General features: G+C 43.3%; 2 non-coding genes across 2 annotated transcripts; one reads left to right on the top strand and one right to left on the bottom strand.

The window, feature by feature from the left end:
* Nucleotides 1-4,921: 4,921 nt before the first annotated feature.
* Nucleotides 4,922-4,995, top strand: trnas-aga. The gene has a single exon. It is a non-coding gene; the product is annotated as a tRNA-Ser (tRNA).
* A 13,069-nt stretch (nucleotides 4,996-18,064) lies between these two features.
* Nucleotides 18,065-18,138, bottom strand: trnat-agu. Its single transcript has one exon. It is a non-coding gene; the product is annotated as a tRNA-Thr (tRNA).
* Nucleotides 18,139-18,702: the final 564 nt, after the last annotated feature.

Here is an 18,702-nt window from a genome sequence, read left to right as displayed (position 1 = left end):
AAAAGGGAGAGGAAGCTTTGACATCCGAGTGGAGACCAACCACAACATCTGTGCTGTCAAATGGTATGACAGCAGAGCGGTCACACTTGTCTCATCCTTTGTTGGACCACACCCTGTGCAGAACATTCAACGCTGGGACAAAGCCAACAAAACCTACGTAGAAGTTGAGAGGCCTTCCATTGTGGCTACGTACAACAAGTACATGGGAGGTATGGATTTGTTGGACTCGTTTACGGCCAAATATAAGTTCCCCATGAAGTCCCGACGCTGGTACGTGTACATCTTCTGGCACACCATCATCCTTGCTGTGATCAACGCCTGGCTCCTCTACAAGCGGGACTGCAGAGCTCTAAAGATGCCAAAGCAGGAGATCCTGAACCAACCCGGTATCACGGCAAGACGTGAACATGTGACGATCTACCATGCTGGGAGACGTGAATATGTCACGGTTTCATCCCTTAAAACGTGACAGTTACACGGTATTGTTAACATGGCCCAACCAGTGCAGAAATACCCGGAAGTGCCTAGCAAATGGTCTACCGCGCCTATTGGTCGGTTTTTATTGTCAAAATCAGATGTTTTTAATTTATTTTTTAATCGTCACACTCGATTTCGCCGATTTTCTTGTTGCCCTAGCTGGTCGACACCTCTTTTAGCAGAAACAAAGGCTACATTAATGTATTACATCGATGTTAATCCATGTGTGTGGAGGTGAGGATGTGGAATTAACGGACGTGACGTTGTGCGATTGCGTTGCCAGGCAACGCAATTTACAAACTCTTCAACTACAACCCTAATTATATTTTAAAACATTTTAGAAGGCCTCACGAAATACTTTAATGTAAATTAAAATGTAAATGTGAAGGAATGTGTGTAATGTGGTGATTGACATTATTCACCCACGGATCTATGGGTTGGGGGTATTGTTCCGCACGGACATTTTAGTTAACCGGACTCCTGTTGATGTGAAATCCGAAAACATTTAAAAAAATAATAATAATACTTTATTCCGAGTTTGCTTGCTTTTCTCTTTGGAGGTCATCACATAACGGCATTGTAATACACGATTTGGCTGCATTAAATATGACATATCTGCCGTAGTTCTGTATTTATAGAGCCCTGATGAGAAGACTTCTGGACAAACAGGAAGCACTGCCGCCAAAACAGAAAACGTGACGTGGATCATAAATATATCAGCAATTAAACAACATCTTACATTTCTTTTCACACAATACGTCTCCTTGCAGTATCAATACTAATTCGGCTGACTTTTATATTTGATCCAATTGGTAGATAGGCTGTATTTACACCATAACGGTGCACAGCTGATAGAAAGGGACACCTACTGGTTAAAGCACGTTATTGCATTTTATTATTTTATTATTTTTCACAAAAATGAAACCATCAATAGCAAAAACAGAATTAACTGTCATTAGTAAACCACTCAAATAAAAAGATCATAAGTGGTTTTGTTTTACATATATTTTAAGGATAATAATAGCAATGTAACACTGTCTATGACACTTACTGTATAACACTGATTTGAAAAACATACAGAAAAAACTAATTCACTGCCCTTAATAAAGTATTTAAATATACATGTCAGGTGTGCTGTTTTGTTTAGATCATTAACATCTCGAGCTCTTTTAATGTCCTTTTTGATTATTGTTACACCAGGTCTTGTCAAAACCTTTATTCCATATTCAATATCCATTACTAAACAAAACAGCAATTCTTCTCCACTACCATTCAGAGGTTAACCTGGTATTTTTACTCCACTACATTTATTTTAGTTACTTTGCAGATTCTGATTAATGATGTGAAATATAAACAACCCTTAAATCAGGCTTTAGTTACACCTGAGTAAAATTCAGGGAAAGGTGATTGTCAAGTGCCAACAATAAGGAGAGATATTTGATAGTTGCTGCTTGAGAAGACTAAACATTTATCTGCAGATCCCTATAAAGTATATTCATTACTCGTTATTCTCTACTAATAGTTAATTAAAGACTGTATATAATGGCTATTTTGCATATTCCTTTCAAGATTTCAAGATTTTCTAAGGTTCATTGACATATCATATACACAACTAATTCAATAACGTGCTTCAACCACTAGGCGGTGCACACAAGGTACACACAGCCATAATAACTTTGTATTATTAGTGTAGGACACTTGTGTATGTATAACATCTGAAGATGTGTAGTTTTATTCATGTTTTCACATAATTGTACAGGATATTGCTATATTATTTCACATGTTTTACTTCTAATATCTGATTTGTAAAACATCACAGACAGAAAGGTTTATCCGTCATTTAACAGTAAGCTATTGCAATTCTGAATCCATAGATGTGTCTCCCATCACCCAAATCCCCTGACTATTCTCTCAACTCAGTATTTACATTCTTATATTCAAAGAAAATCAGTAATATCTTTAAAAACGACAAGTCCTTTTATATCAGCTGTGCACCGTTATGGTGTAAATAAAACCTATCTACCAATTGGATCAAATATAAAAGTCAGCCGAATTAGTATTGATACTGCAAGGAGACGTATTGTGTGAAAAGAAATGTAAGATGTTTAATTGCTGATATATTTATGATCCACGTCACGTTTTCAGTTTTGGCGGCAGTGCTTCTCATCAGGGGTCTATAAATACAGAACTATGGCAGATATGTCATATTTAATGCAGCCGAACCGTGTATTACAATGCCGTTATGTGATGACCTCCAAAGAGAAAAGCAAGCAAACTCGGAATAAAGTATTATTATTATTTTTTTAAATGTTTTCGGATTTCACATCAACAGGAGTCCGGTTAACTAAAATGTCCGTGCGGAACAATACCACCAACCCATAGATCCGTGGATGAATAATGTCAATCACCACATTACACACATTCCTTCACATTTACATTTTAATTTACATTAAAGTATTTCGTGAGGCCTTCTAAAATGTTTTAAAATATAATTAGGGTTGTAGTTGAAGAGTTTGTAAATTGCGTTGCCTGGCAACGCAATCGCACAACGTCACGTCCGTTAATTCCACATCCTCACCTCCACACACATGGATTAACATCGATGTAATACATTAATGTAGCCTTTGTTTCTGCTAAAAGAGGTGTCGACCAGCTAGGGCAACAAGAAAATCGGCGAAATCGAGTGTGACGATTAAAAAATAAATTAACAACATCTAATTTTGACAATAAAAACCGACCAATAGGCGCGGTAGACCATTTGCTAGGCACTTCCGGGTATTTCTCCACTGGTTGGGCCATGTTAACAATACCGTGTAACTGTCACGTTTGAAGGGACGAAACCGTGACATATTCACGTCTCCCAGCATGGTAGATCGTCACATGTTCACGTCTTGCCGTGATACCGGGTTGCCTGAACAGGAGACAGTTTCAGGCAGATCTAGCATCCTCTCTCATCCTGGTAAGAAATGCATTTCTGCTATTTGCCGTTTGTAATATTTTTTTATATTTCATATATTTTTTACTTGTATCCTAATGTATTTTTGTTCTAATCAGGTGAACACAACTCCCATGAAAACACCAAAGAGAGGACGACCATCTTCAGGCAACGGGAGCCCAGCAGCGACGGTGACATCAAGGAGCCCGTTGAATGCTCAGAAGAGACCATCCTCAGGTGATGGGAGTCCACCAAACGGGGCCATCCAAGAGATCATAACCTCCACTGGATGTACGGAAGGACCTAGTGGCACATTTTCCAGTGAAGACAAAGAGAGGACGCTACAGACACTGCAGTAAAGGGTACACAAACACACAATGCACCAAGTGTGACGTCCGTCTGTGCTTTTCTGATGACAGAAACCGTTTTTTGGACTACCGTATTCATATTTAATAAATGACTATTCATAACAAATATGACTGATGTGTGATTATTATTCATGCTATATACTGATATAGGGCTAAGTAAGCAATCCATCCTGCAAATCAACCCTTCGTTGTTAAATATATTTATTCAGACAATGTGAGTAGAAATACAGGAATTCTGCTCCCACCTAAGCCCAACGTTGCAATATTACAACATTTCCCTAAAAACTTACCAAAATGTAAAAAATGTGAAAACTCTATTTCTGCTCCAGAGGCTCCCTACAACAACATCTGAAAGGTCAAAAACATAAATTCTAATGTTTTTCTATTTTTGGGCTTTACAGGGAGGCATTATATTTATCGTTATTTTTACTTTACTGTATATGCACTTTTGTGTCACATTATAATATTAATTACTATTTATACCTTCTTGTTGCATCAAGAAATAACAAAAATGCTTCATATCACATCATATTGCTGTAATGGGCAATTCACTTGGCCATACATTGCATTCTTTTTCTTATTTAATTGGTTCAGTTACTGAAAGCAATCAAAACCTATCCCTAAAAACATTAGGAATATCTCAGAAGTGTTCCATGTGGCAGCCTCTACTGAAAAAAAGGAATTGTTTTTCCACAAACCCAACATTTCATTTAATAAACTTTCAAATAAAAATGTATTTTTCCTTATATGACAACCCTGTCTCCTCAAAATTATGTTCCCACAGAACTAAACTAAACAGTTTATATCTCAGGCGTTATATAGATCCTCCTGAGACAACACACATCCACCTGCTACACAATGCAGCAGTGGTAAAGGCTCCTCCAAAAAAACAAGTAAAAAAAGACCCTATATCTCACTGCATTATTATGCTTTAAGTTAACCAAGGCAAAGTCCTCATATGTGTAAACCTACTCTAATTCTCAGTATGTCTTAAGTGTAAAGACATATCTGACTAGAAATTAGACAATTACACTTGGCCAGACTTCAAGTTTTTGCAGTGTGCTGTCATTAACTTCCTCATCTCAGTCCACACACGTTTTCAAAATATGATCAGATCTTCAATATTAGGAGCATTAATGCAGGTGCCGTGGCTTCGTTGGTCAAAGCACCTGTCTAGAAAACAGGAGATCCTGGGTTCAAATCCCAGCAGCGCCTCATGTAAAAGAGAGCACAGTTTAACTGAAGATGCCTCTTTAGATTTGAGACAATGCTGCTCTAGATGACCCAAAAACCCGTATTCATTGTTTTTTTTATTTCAGATTGCACACTTGTTTTAAACTATAGTATATCCAATGTTTATATTATTTTATTATAGTTGTAAGTTGGTCTTTTAAATAGTATTTGTACTTGTATGCCATGTCTGCAAACCTTTTTCAAACACTCACATTTATCCTATATTAAATATTGATGTACCTCTTTGTATTTGACCTTAATTTAAATCTGAGTGAGCAGAACTTCAGCTCTGACAACAATCAGCTCTTCTTATTATTAAAGGTCCCATATCATGGCCATTTCTACTGATCATAATTCCATTGTTGAGGTATACTAGAATAGATTTACATTGGGCAATTTTCCAAACTCACATTGGTTTCTCATACAGCATCTCTGTATAGCATATGTATTCACTCTCTCTGTCCTACACGGCTTGTTGGAGGTCCTGCAGGGGCGACTCCATTTGCTTGTCTGGAGGTAAGATACTTTTTACTTGTTTTTTTCAAATGCTTTTCTGGTCAGATGTTGTCTCGCTCGCTGAAGAGAAAAGGATGACAGTCAGGAGGCGTAGCCGCCTTATATACTGTGAGCCTGCGCGCGCATTCAGGTAGGCTCCCCCTGATTGGCCGGCTACGTATATACAACTTCAGTGTGTGAACGCTCGCGTATCATTGATGAGAGTAGTACCCATAGAGTCCAGAATAGGGCGGAGCCTGTGTGAGATAGAACTGAGGCTTTGGACCGAACAGATCCAGTACCTCAGGCTTTAGACTAAACAGATCCAGTACCTGAGGCTTTAGACTAAACAGATCCAGTACCTGAGACTTTGGACAGAACAGATCCAGTACCTCAGGCTTTAGACTAAACAGATCCAGTACCTGAGGCTTTAGACTAAACAGATCCAGTACCTGAGGCTTTAGACTAAACAGATCCAGTACCTGAGACTTTGGACAGAACAGATCCAGTACCTCAGGCTTTAGACTAAACAGATCCAGTACCTGAGGCTTTAGACTAAACAGATCCAGTACCTGAGGCTTTAGACTAAACAGATCCAGTACCTGAGACTTTGGACAGAACAGATCCAGTACCTCAGGCTTTAGACTAAACAGATCCAGTACCTGAGGCTTTAGACTAAACAGATCCAGTACCTGAGGCTTTAGACTAAACAGATCCAGTACCTGAGACTTTGGACAGAACAGATCCAGTACCTCAGGCTTTAGACTAAACAGATCCAGTACCTGAGGCTTTAGACTAAACAGATCCAGTACCTGAGGCTTTAGACTAAACAGATCCAGTACCTGAGACTTTGGACAGAACAGATCCCTCCCCTGAGGCTTGGATTGAGCCTGTGTCTGATGTCTCATGCTGCCAGCTCTTGTTAGTGGTAACTTCCTCCTCTAAACCGTCATCAGTCATCTCAAGCAAGGCCTCCTGGTTTTCTTTTCTTTCTGGCAATCGGAAAATGCCTTTCATCTTAGCCAGGAAGGCTTTTAGCATATCGCAGGCATGACTGACCATAACACCAAGTCTGTTGGGGGGACACGCCTATATACTTCCTCCGAATTGTCCGCACTGGCTTTGAGTACAGAGTTGGCGCTTTCCATAACCTCCTGGACAATCATTTCGGTCAAGATTTTTGCGCTGTCGCAGTCGTCAGGGACTTTCACATCCAGGACATCAGCAACAGTCTGAGGGAATATGTTGCCCATACAGGACCGAACACACTCCTCAGAAATGCCCGTTTTTGTGACCTTAAAAATATAGCAAGGCTTCCATCACCAAATTGACACACTGCAAAACCAGCTCTGCCACAATCATTTTTACGGCATTGTCCGGTGATCCTTGATCCAGCAAATCCCACTGCTCCACATTCGTCCGTTTGCAAAAGTTAACAAACAATGGACGAATGTCGTCCACTGCGATGTCTGACATCCTAACTGACAGAGAACTTCCTGCTCTAGACATGGTAATTAATTAATAATATTAATAACTAACAAATTAATAATTGTATTAATTAATTCTATAATGCTGGATTATCTGTGGGTGCTGTCTGTACAATTGTCTGCTGCTAAATTAATAATGTTAATAACTAACAAATGAATAATGTTATTAATTAAATCTATAATGCTTGATTATCTGTGGATGCTGTCTGTAAAATTGTCTGCTGGGTAGATTACGTGCTGGCCCTCTCAGTAAATTGAGAAATAAGTGACCTTCAGAGGAACCAGGGTCTACTTGCAAACTCTGTAGTGACGTCATTCACACGCCAAAGCCATTAAAGAACTGACATCAGAGATCAGAGCCAAAGGACGTCAACAGAGCTCAAGATCTCTATTTTTTGCAGAAATCAAATAATCTTAGTTTTGAAAAAATGTATCTTTGTTTGTGAAGACAAACTTCAATATAACAGATAATAATTCAATATAACAATTACATCAATAGATAGATGGATAATTATTTATTATTTTTAGTATTTTCATTTTATATTCTATATTGTTTTTGTGAGGCATTAAAGGCTTCTGGTGCACCCAATTGACTAAATTATTAACAGTTGATTTTGAAGCAATAAGAATTTAAGTAAGCATGGAAATGTAAAGTGCTGGGGCTAAAGTGTTTATTTTGTATTTTGTTATTTTCAAAGTTTCATATGAATTCAACAACTGTTTAAAGAGACTTAAATAAAGACAAAGGTGAGGGAATTATTTGTGTGATACGACCTCTGTTCTCCTCCAGCTTTTTAAGTTCAGGCAGATATTGAGAAAAATAAATAAAAAAAGAAGCATTTTAAATACTTCAATAAAAAATATCTTGAGTAATAAAGAGGTATTTTTAGCTGCTTTGTATGTCTTGAAGTTACCTGATCAAGTTTTAAAACACACACACAAAGTACTGCTAATGACCAACATAACTCATAATATTATATTTAAAGTTAAACTGTGCATTAAATGTTCTCTGTTGTCAAAATATCCTGAATCATGCAGTATTTTCAGCCAAAAAAGTGTAACAATTAAAGTAAAAAAATAGTGTTTACATTATTGTCTAAAAGACTCCAAATGTATTTATAATAAGCTTTAAAGAGAACAACAACTGATCTGTTACCTGCAGACCACAAGATGGTAGCAGAGCTCTTAAAAAGATTAAAATATGAAGAAATATGATCTCTTGCATTGTTTAGACACAATATAAAAGCATAATTTAAGCCTTTGGCCTCAACAGAGCTTGTTTTAAAACTCAGTTTTAGCTTAAAGAGGGAGATAATGTCTGTTCCTCTTCAAATGTTAATCAGGGTCCAACCTGGTAAGAATACAAGAGAATACAACCAAAACCAATACACAAACAATGTAATATACAGGTTGAATCCTGAAATAGAAAAACTCATTCAAAACATATAAAAGAGGTGCTGTGGCTTAGTGTCTTGTAAACAGGAGGTCCTGGTTCAAATCCCAGCAGCGCCTCAGACAGCAGAGCAGCAAACATCAACTTAACTGTCGATGACGGAATGCTCTGGTTTTTGGACAAAATTAACATGGGATCACTCCCGTCACCGGACGTACTTCGTCTCACTGGAATATTAACGGCCATAGTGAATATAAAATCGTCCCCATGTATCCGGCCAATGGCGGGAGAGTTTTGAAAGAGACAAAACACTGTTCCATACATTTAAAAACACTTAACACTTAATTAAACAATGTTTACCCCAGGATTCAGGCACCTTCCCTGGCTTGTAAAGTGCAGTTATGCGCCCTGGAGGTATTGCACTATTTACAAAATGTATACCCAGGATTGAGGCACCTTCCCTGGCTTGTAAAGTGCAGTTATGCGCCATGGAGGTATTCTGCTATTTACAAAATGTAGCACTCTGTTTATTTCACACCTCCAGGGCGGAGACCGGGAAAATCACCTCTCTTTGCCCGCTCACAGAGCCCCGAAGGACGGACTAGAGACCTCCAGCACCAGTCCCTAACAGTGGGACTCTGTTTATTTCACACCTCCAGGAGAGACAAGGGGGAAATCACCTCTCTCTCTGCCCGCTCACAGAGCCCCGAAGGACGGACTAGAGACCTCCAGCACCAGTCCCTAACAGTGGGACTCTGTTTATTTCACACCTCCAGGGCGGAGACCGGGAAAACCACCTCTCTTTGCCCGCTCACAGAGCCCCGAAGGACGGACTAATGACCACCAGCATGTCCCCCTAACAGTGGCACCTCCATAACCTTGCACACCGTGAGTCCCCGGGCCCCCGCAGTTAAGCACTCCCCCACGGACTAAACCCAGATATTCACACCCTCAAGAACTTCGTGCCCCTGGTAATACTAACAAGGGGGTGGATTTTGTGGTGGTCTACCGTCCGCCCTTAAGGGTACAGCACCTCACTGTCTTACCCATAAAACAGGGCTCTGATCAGGGCTAAAGTAATGTTATAAACTGGTGAATCTGTTTAAATGCAGGCAGCAGAGTCACTGCTTTTAGCAGGGTCTCAGAGAGCCAGAGACCCAGGGTACAGCACCTCGCTGTCTTACCCATAAAACAGGGCTCGGATCAGGGCTAAAGTAATGTTATAAACTGGTGAATCTGTTTAAATGCAGGCAGCAGAGTCACTGCTTTTAGCAGGGTCTCAGAGAGCCAGAGACCCAGGGTACAGCACCTCGCTGTCTTACCCATAAAACAGGGCTCTGATCAGGGCTAAAGTAATGTTATAAACTGGTGAATCTGTTTAAATGCAGGAGACCTCCAGCACCAGTCCCTAACAGTGGGACTCTGTTTATTTCACACCTCCAGGGCGGAGACCGGGAAAACCACCTCTCTTTGCCCGCTCACAGAGCCCCGAAGGACGGACTAGAGACCTCCAGCACCAGTCCCTAACTGTGGGACTCTGTTTATTTCACACCTCCAGGGCGGAGACCGGGAAAATCACCTCTCTTTGCCCGCTCACAGAGCCCCGAAGGACGGACTAGAGACCTCCACACCAGTCCCTAACAGTGGGACTCTGTTTATTTCATACCTCCAGGGCGGAGACCGGGAAAACCACCTCTCTATGCCCGCTCACAGAGCCCCGAAGGACGGACTAGAGACCTCCAGCACCAGTCCCTAACAGTGGGACTCTGTTTATTTCACACCTCCAGGAGAGAGTCCGGGAAAATCACCTCTTTGCCCGCTCACAGAGCCCCGAAGGACGGACTAGAGACCTCCAGCACCAGTCCCTAACTGTGGGACTCTGTTTATTTCACACCTCCAGGAGAGAGACCGGGAAAATCACCTCTCTTTGCCCGCTCACAGAGCCCCGAAGGACGGACTAGAGACCTCCACACCAGTCCCTAACAGTGGGACTCTGTTTATTTCACACCTCCAGGGCGGAGACCGGGAAAATCACCTCTCTTTGCCCGCTCACAGAGCCCCGAAGGACGGACTAGAGACCTCCAGCATGTCCCCATAACAGTGGGACCTCCATAACCTTGCACACCGTGAGTCCCCGGGCCCCCGCAGTTAAGCACTCCCCCCCACGGACTAAACACAGGTATTCACACCCACCAGAACCTCGTGCCCCTGGTGACCCTACAAGGGGGGTGGTTTTTATGGTGCTTCTATGTCCGCCCATCAGCATCCATATTCGTCCTTCTTCACGGCACCACCCCCCCTTCTGTGGAGGGTATTCTCGTGCCCCTGGTGACCCTAAAGGGGGTGGATTTTGTGGTGCTTTTATGTCCGCCCATCAGCATCCAAATTCGGCCTTCTTATTGGCACCACCACCCCCCTTCTGGGCTGGAGGTTCAAACACTTTAACTTTTTTTCACCCTCCTCTGGCTTACACCTCCTCCGCCAACACTTGAGCGCTCATCACAGGGTTCAGCACCAAGGAGAGTGCCTCCCCGGTGCTGATGGAAAGTGGCACTTTATCTGCCCCTGGGAACCATCAAGGTTATTGTTTTTTTTTATTTTTTATTTTATTTGAACAAAAACCACAGTACACACAGCCTAAAACATCAACTATTTACACGTTGCAGGAACAAAAACCACAGTACACACAGCCTAAAACATCAACTATTTACACGTTGCACTACTGCTACTACAACAGTACTACTAAATGTTTTACCCCACGTTTTAAAGTGCAGTTATGCGCCCTGGAGGTGTTGCACTATTAACAAAATGTATGCCCAGGATTCAGGCACCTTCCATGGCTATTAAAGTGCAGTTATGCGCCCTGGAGGTATTGTACTATTTACAAAATGTAGCACTCTGTTTATTTCACACCTCCAGGAGAGACGAGGGGAAAATCACCTATCTTTGACCGCTCACAGACCCCCAAAGTACGGACTAATGACTTCCAGCATGGCCCCCTAACAGTGGGACTCTGTTTATTTCACACCTCCAGGAGAGAGTCCGGGAAAATCACCTCTCTTTGCCCGCTCACAGAGCCCCGAAGGACGGACTAGAGACCTCCAGCACCAGTCCCTAACAGTGGGACTCTTGCAGTTATGCGCCCTGGAGGTGTTGCACTATTTACAAAATGTATACCCAGGATTATAATAATAATTATATACACGGTATACATATTCACAATGTTTAGCCGGGTTATGGGGACCATATTAGGCGTCTAATTCGTACGGTGCACCAGGGCAAACAGGTTGAGTCCACGGCCCCTGCCCCATCATCAGGAGTGTCAACCAGCCCCGGTCCCGACTTCATTGGCCTCTTTCCCTCCCGCTTCCGCTTCCGCTGCTGCTGCCGCTCCAATGACCCATCAGGTTGCTCGTGCTCTGAAGAAGAGGTATCGTTGGGGTCTTGTCTGCTGCTCTCAGGCCCGGAGCCCTCTTCGGAGGTCTCCCCATCTGACAGTGGTAGACATCCTTCTGATGCTGATGCAGCTGCTGCCGCATCTGATGACGCCCTGAACATGGAGCGGATTCTCAATGCCTCCTTTATTCCTGGCGCATTCGCGTAGAACCGGTCCGCCGTGGTTACGTCGTGACACATAAACCTGGCGAGAATCGACCGGCTTTCTGGATCTTGGTGATGCTTGATATTGTCAGCCAGGGCAGTGCGCAGGATTGTGAAGGTGACGGCTGTTTCTAGCCCAGCATCAGCCCATGCCCTCTTCAAGTGAGCGTTCAGGTTCTTGGAGGCCCGATTCCCCCTTGTGAAAAGGAAGAATTCATTCTGAGGACCCAGCAATGCCTCTTTAATCCCCATCCACCGCATGACCCAGCTAAACTCCTCTACTGTAAGCGCCAGCTGTGCTTCGCCATATGTCTTGGCCGTCTTGTGATCCTGCACATGGATGATGTAGCCCTCAGCAGTTCCCCTTATGGCTGCCTCTAAGACCTCACTGTTTTTCATGTTTGCGTACACGCCCGTACGGTGGCCATACAGGAGGCTCCAATGGAGGGTGAGATAGCCATAGAGAAGCTTCTGGGTGGTTGAGGTCGGCTTGCCGGCCATCAGGTCGAGGAGCTCCGGGATGCGCTTCTCAGCGGCCGCCATGGCGGCGAGAAGCTCCGCCTGGCTCGGCAGACGATCCAGTTTGTTCCTCTTTACCTTAAACTGGTGTAGAGTGACTGCCTTATTCAAGTGTTTCATGTTGGCTTTCACCTCTCTCATTATGTGGGTCATATCAGACTGGGTGAGCCTGCACCCCTGGGGCTTTGACTCAGACATGTACCCCATGAACTGGTTCACATTCTTCAGGAAGAACTCTGATGTTGTGACTGCCCGGCCCGGCTTTACAATATACTTGCTCCAGCCACGGATCATCTTCATGTTTCTTAGGAACAGCCAGTCTGACAGGCGGTTAACACCATGGGCCATGTATACTATGAAGTTCTTTATTCGGCTGATCTTCGACAGAACATTGTCTTTCTGTTTTACTGTCGGAGCGACACCCAAACAATGATCCCAGTATGTCTGAAGGTACGCCTCCATGCTTCTAGGCAACGTGATTTCACGCATGGTATTCCCCCGTCCATACCCAGTGGACCAGTAATTTGAGGGAGAGGGCAAGTCCTTAGCGAGCTTAGATGCACGGGTCTTCCGGCATACAGGGTTCTCGCTACCGGAGGCTACTGGGGACTGCATGACAGTCTTCACCGGGCTCTTCACAGGGGTCTCGCTACCGGAGGCTACTGCAAACATGACAGTTTCCACCGGGCTCTTCACAGGGGTCTCGCTACCGGAGGCTACTGCAAACATGACAGTTTCCACCGGGCTCTTCACAGGGGTCTCGCTACCGGAGGCTACTGCAAACATGACAGTTTCCACCGGGCTCTTCACAGGGGTCTCGCTACCGGAGGCTACTGCAAACATGACAGTCTTCACCGGGCTCTTCACAGGGGTCTCGCTACCGGAGGAAACTGGTAATATGACAGTCTTCACTGGGCTCTTCACAGGGTTCTTTACCGGTCTCTTCCCACCGGAGGCTACTGCAAGCATGACAGTCTTCACCGGGTTCTTCACAGGGGTCTCGCTACCGGAGGTTACTGGGGACTGCATGACAGTCTTCACCGGGCTCTTCACAGGGGTCCCGCTACCGGAGGTTACTGGGGACTGCATGACAGTCTTCACCGGGCTCTTCACAGGGGTCCCGCTACCGGAGGTTACTGGGGACTGCATGACAGTCTTCACCGGGCTCTTCACAGGGGTCTCGCTACCGGAGGCTACTGCAAGCATGACAGTCTTCACCGGGCTCTTCACAGGGGTATTGCTGCCTGAGGCTACTGTGTTTATGCCGGAGGTACTTGGGATTGCCAGGCCCTTAAATCGTATACATTCGTCCTCTTCCTCAAGCACAGCAGCACTCTGCTTCCTGGGTTTTAGCTCCTTTTTCAGCCTGGAGCGCAGGGTCTTCACCTCATCATTGAGGGCATCCTTCTGAGCCCTCAATGCCACATGTTCCAGCATCACCTGCCTGCAGTCCTCGTTGTCACACTCGGTATGTGGGGAGAAGGGTGGAGGGTGCCCGGGGTATTCCTCCTCATTGTCTATATCCAATGATGTAGCCATTCCAATGATGGGGTTAGTCTCACGGAGGTCATGGAGCAACTGCAGTGCCACACTATGCTTCAGCCTTGCCATGACCCGATGTGCCTCATGTCGGGACAACTCAGGGTGGTCATATTTTACATGACGGTCCAGTCTCTTCCCAGCGTACGAACACCCAGCGATGGGACAGGGTTTGGTCCGAACATTTATCCTTCCACTGGCTATTTTCAGGAGGATTCCCCTCTCCTCCAAGTTCCGCACTGCATGCTTGTGCTTAAGGTGTTTGTACAATGCCAGATAGAAGAGTCTGCACACCGGGCATTCAGATGACATCCTTACTGAAACACACACAATGAATTTGATCAAAATGATGTTATAGTTCTCCGTTTATATGCGTTAGCGTGATCGGTGGTTGCGACACTGGGTCCGATGCATCAATTCATGGTGCATGGACCAAGGGAGGTATTGGGTTACCACCGGGTTGGATGGTCCCACCTCCGCACCAACGCGGTGCTGGTGATGGCAACATTGGGTCCGATGCATCAATACATGGTGCCCCGACCATCAGAGGGTTTGGGGTACCCCGGAACCAGGCACCACCCCAGCAGGAAACGGGTTGTATGGTCAAAGGAGGAAAGAGTGATAGAACCGGGGTAAAGCAAAGAAAGTGTCCGACAATAGTGACTTGTGAGGCGGCCAGAGAGTCTGTCATATCTCGGTCCTATCCTCCAGGCAACGCTGTGGCCAAAACTGGGCTAAAAACAAAAAAAAAAAAAAAAAAATTCATCCAGGGAAATTTGGGTGAAAATGAAAAAAAGTACCCGGAAATAGTGCCTCATGACCCCGCAGGAGTCCCCTGTCGACTCCCCTGGCTTTCCTCCATGGGCGAAATGATCAAACTCAACTTTTGTGAGAACCAGGAAAAGGGGTCAAAATGGGAAAATTGTACCCCAAAATAGTGCCTCATGACCCTGCAGGAGTCCCCTGTCGACTCCCGTGACATTCCTCCATGGGCAAAATCATCAAACTCAACTTTTGTGAGAACCAGGCAAAGGGGTGAAAATGTAAAAATTATGCCCCAAAATAGTGCTTCAAAATCGGGTAGAGTCACCTGCAAAGTGCCTTTGCATTCCTCCATGGCTCAAAATGTCAAACTTAAAGTATTTGGAGAACCAGGGAATAGGGTGAAAATGTAAAAATTGTACCCCAAAATAGTGCCTCATGACCCAGCAAGAGAGTCTGTCATCTCTCGGTCATATCCTCCAGGGTCACTAGAAGGGTCCAAGCCATCACCAGTCCGTGTTTAAATTGAGAAAATGTATCCCAAAATAGTGCCTCAAATGCGGGTAGAGTCCCCTGTCGACTGCCCTTGCATTCCTCCAGGGTCACAATAATCCAACTCAACTTTTGTGAGAACCAGGCAAAGGGGTCAAAATGTAAAAATTATGCCCCAAAATAGTGCTTCAAAATCGGGTAGAGTCACCTGCAAAGTGCCTTTGCATTCCTCCATGTCGAACTTAAAGTATTTGGAGAACCACGCTGGGGGGTCTTGAGGCACAAAATAAGGCCCACTCAGAGTGCTTGGTGAGCGGATACATTCTTCCAAGATTTGCAACAGCCGTTTTTTTTCTGAGTGCACCCAAAAACTGGGTTTCCGATTTCGTGCAGACGGTAGTCTGAAAAGTATGGATGAATCTTTTTCACAGGGTAGGGGAAATGAAGCCCAGGGACCTTTTCCCCTTCTCCGTTGCACCAACCATCGGAGAAGGGGAAAAAACGGCCCGAAGCGCCAAACAGTTGGCCCCTTCTCCTGTTGGCAATTTTTCAAAACTTCATTTTTGATTATTTTAAGATATAATTAACCGTTTTCTTCACTTTTTTTGCTTTCCACGGGTGGGGGCGCCTAGCAGGCCGCCTATGAGCACCCAAATTCGGCCTGGATCATCCAGGATTTGTGGGCTAAGCTCCATAAACTGACTAAATCACCCAGAGAGGTCACCTTTCTAGCCCAAAAATATATAATACAAATACATTTAAATAGTAAAAGGTGCAATTGTGCTCTGCATTATCCGGAATTTGATTTTCATAGCCCCATGATAGTGATTAAAAATCATTTTCATGGGAAAAAGTGTTAAAACGCCTGATTAAATTATATGCAGGACCCCAGTGAGCTCCAGACTATGTGCATTGTGTTGGGGAACCATATAAATGATAGAATAAATGCATTTAAATGCAAAAATAATGATTTAAAATCATTTTAGGGGGACAATTGTGGAGAGGAGCCTGAAAATGACTCTGCAGCACCCCGGATAACTACCAGTTCATCTGGTTTAAATGTGGTGGTGATAGTGGCATTAACTAGTACCCAGTACTGGGAGAGAACCAGGCTACAGCACATGTCTTTTCAACCCAGGAAAGAGTGCTCAAAACGTGGGTAAAGGTGTGTTGAACAGTGGGGTAACATGTTTCAAATGACAGCAGAGTGCTGCTTGTTGGCAGGCTGACTCAGTTCACTTGTCTCACACACACCCAGGGGGGCGAAAGAGGACACATTGACCCAGCAGTAAGTGCTCAAAACGTGGGTAAAGGTGTGTTGAACAGTGGGGGAACATGTTTCAAATGACAGCAGAATGATGCTTGTTGGCAGGCTGACTCAGTTCACTTGTCTCACACACACCCAGGGGGGGAAAGATAACACTTGTACCAAGGAATAAGTGTTTGAAAGGCGGGGAAAAGTTGTTTGAAATAGTATAATACCTCCAGGGCGCATAACTGCACTTTACAAGCCAGAAATAATGTTTAAATGGTCGGGGAAAGTATTTTTAAATGTCTGGAAGAGAGTTTTAGCCAGTCATTTTGCACGATATCATTTAACATTGACGCTCTCCTGAAAATGCACAGAATATGTGCATTTTCAGGAGAGCGTCAATGTTAAATGATATCGTGCAAAATGACTGACTAAAACCCCGGAATAAGTGTTTGAAAGGCGGGGAAAAGTTGTTTAAAATAGTCTGATACCTCCAGGGCGCATCACCACAAATGTACAAGCCAGGGAAGGTGCCTGAATCCCGGATACTTTAGGTCTGTCACTTAGGGTGACCGCACCACTCCGACGCTCCCGAGAGTGGACGTCCATTATTTGTAAGGCACCTAAGACAGATAAACGTCCTCTTTAGACGTGATGTTATTCTTCTCAGGATAACCAAAGTCTTTGACTATCTTGTCTCTATTTAAAAATGTACGTTCATAAAAAGAGGTGAAAGTCTCTCTTAAGTCTTACCTTAAATGTTCTTTATAGAGATCTCTAATATGCTTGTTTAAAGATTATTTATTTAACTCCTTTACCTCCTGAGAATGAAAAGTGCTGTGGCTTAGTTGGTCAAAGATGCTGGGTTCTATAACCATGATCATGTATTGTATCAGGCTGTAAATTACCACAGATTTGAGAAGATAAATATAAAAGATTTCCCAAATTGGGATCAATAAAGTATATCTTATCTTATCTAAAGAGGATTTTAACAGAGGTGCTGTGACTTAGTTAGTCTAAGCTCGATGGCAGCAGAGCTAAGATAACACTATATTAAACTGATACACAGAACCTCTGTTAAGATCCTTTACTTCTCTCATGTAAAAGCTGCGTTCATCATGAGAAAACATATTTTTAACTCCTTACTCGAACAGCAACAACATCTATATTCTCTCTAATAATTAGCACTGCTGGGATATTTGAACAGGAGTGTTTCAAGGACAGGCTATTTGTGTAACTAAAGCAAAATGCACTTTTTATTTTTAAAGGAGTTAAATCTAAAGATTCCCTGAGCCAGACATTCCCTAAGGCCAGTAGTGGAGATCTCTGAAGCAGGAATATTCAATGATAGCAAATGATGTGTTAGGAGATTTTGTCCTGTCTGTGTATGAACATTATTTGTAATTATATAAACCTGAGATGAAGACAGTTTTGGGGTCATCTTGAGCAGAATTATCTCAAATCTAAAGAGGCATCTTCAGGTTTTTCAGTTAAACTCTGCAGTCTTACATGAGGCGCTGCTGGGATTTGAACCCAGGATCTCCTGTTTACTAGACAGGTGCTTTGACCAACTAAGCCACAGCACCTCTTCTTCAGTCATCCAAAATGAACTAGAGATCGCCTTCAGAAGAAATGTAATTCCACTCAAGTTAAACTAAAACAGTTTATATCTCAGGCGTTATATAGCTCCTCCTGAGACAACACACATCCACCTGCTCAACCCTCCCAGCTAGCGGAGTAGGTTCTCACAACTTTGGCTAACATTACCTACAGGTTCTAATAATGTTTTAAAGAAACGTTTTAATCTGATGTTCAAAGAACCTTTTTAGGATGTTTATTATTTCAAATAATGTTCCTATAAGGTTTAAGGTTAACTAAGACATAACGTTTTAACTGCAACATTCAGAGGATGTTTTGAGGATGTTATTAAGGCCTGAGATGACAGAACGTTTTTTCATAAAACGTTCCTTTAATGTGATATGTTAACAAAGGTGGAACGTTTTGCCTGCAACATTCTAAGGATGTGTTTTGGACGTTGTTGGGGTAACACATTAAAGATGTTCTTTATAAAATGTTCCCTCAATGTTACATGATAACAAAAGAAGAACATTCTCCAAGAAACATTCTGAAAATGTTTTCAGGATGTTATT

This window comes from Trematomus bernacchii, unplaced genomic scaffold, assembly GCF_902827165.1.
Source record: "Trematomus bernacchii unplaced genomic scaffold, fTreBer1.1, whole genome shotgun sequence".
Taxonomy (NCBI): Eukaryota; Metazoa; Chordata; class Actinopteri; order Perciformes; family Nototheniidae; genus Trematomus; species Trematomus bernacchii.
The sequence above is the reverse complement of the archived record's forward strand: the minus strand, read 5'-3'. Positions and strand labels throughout refer to the sequence as shown.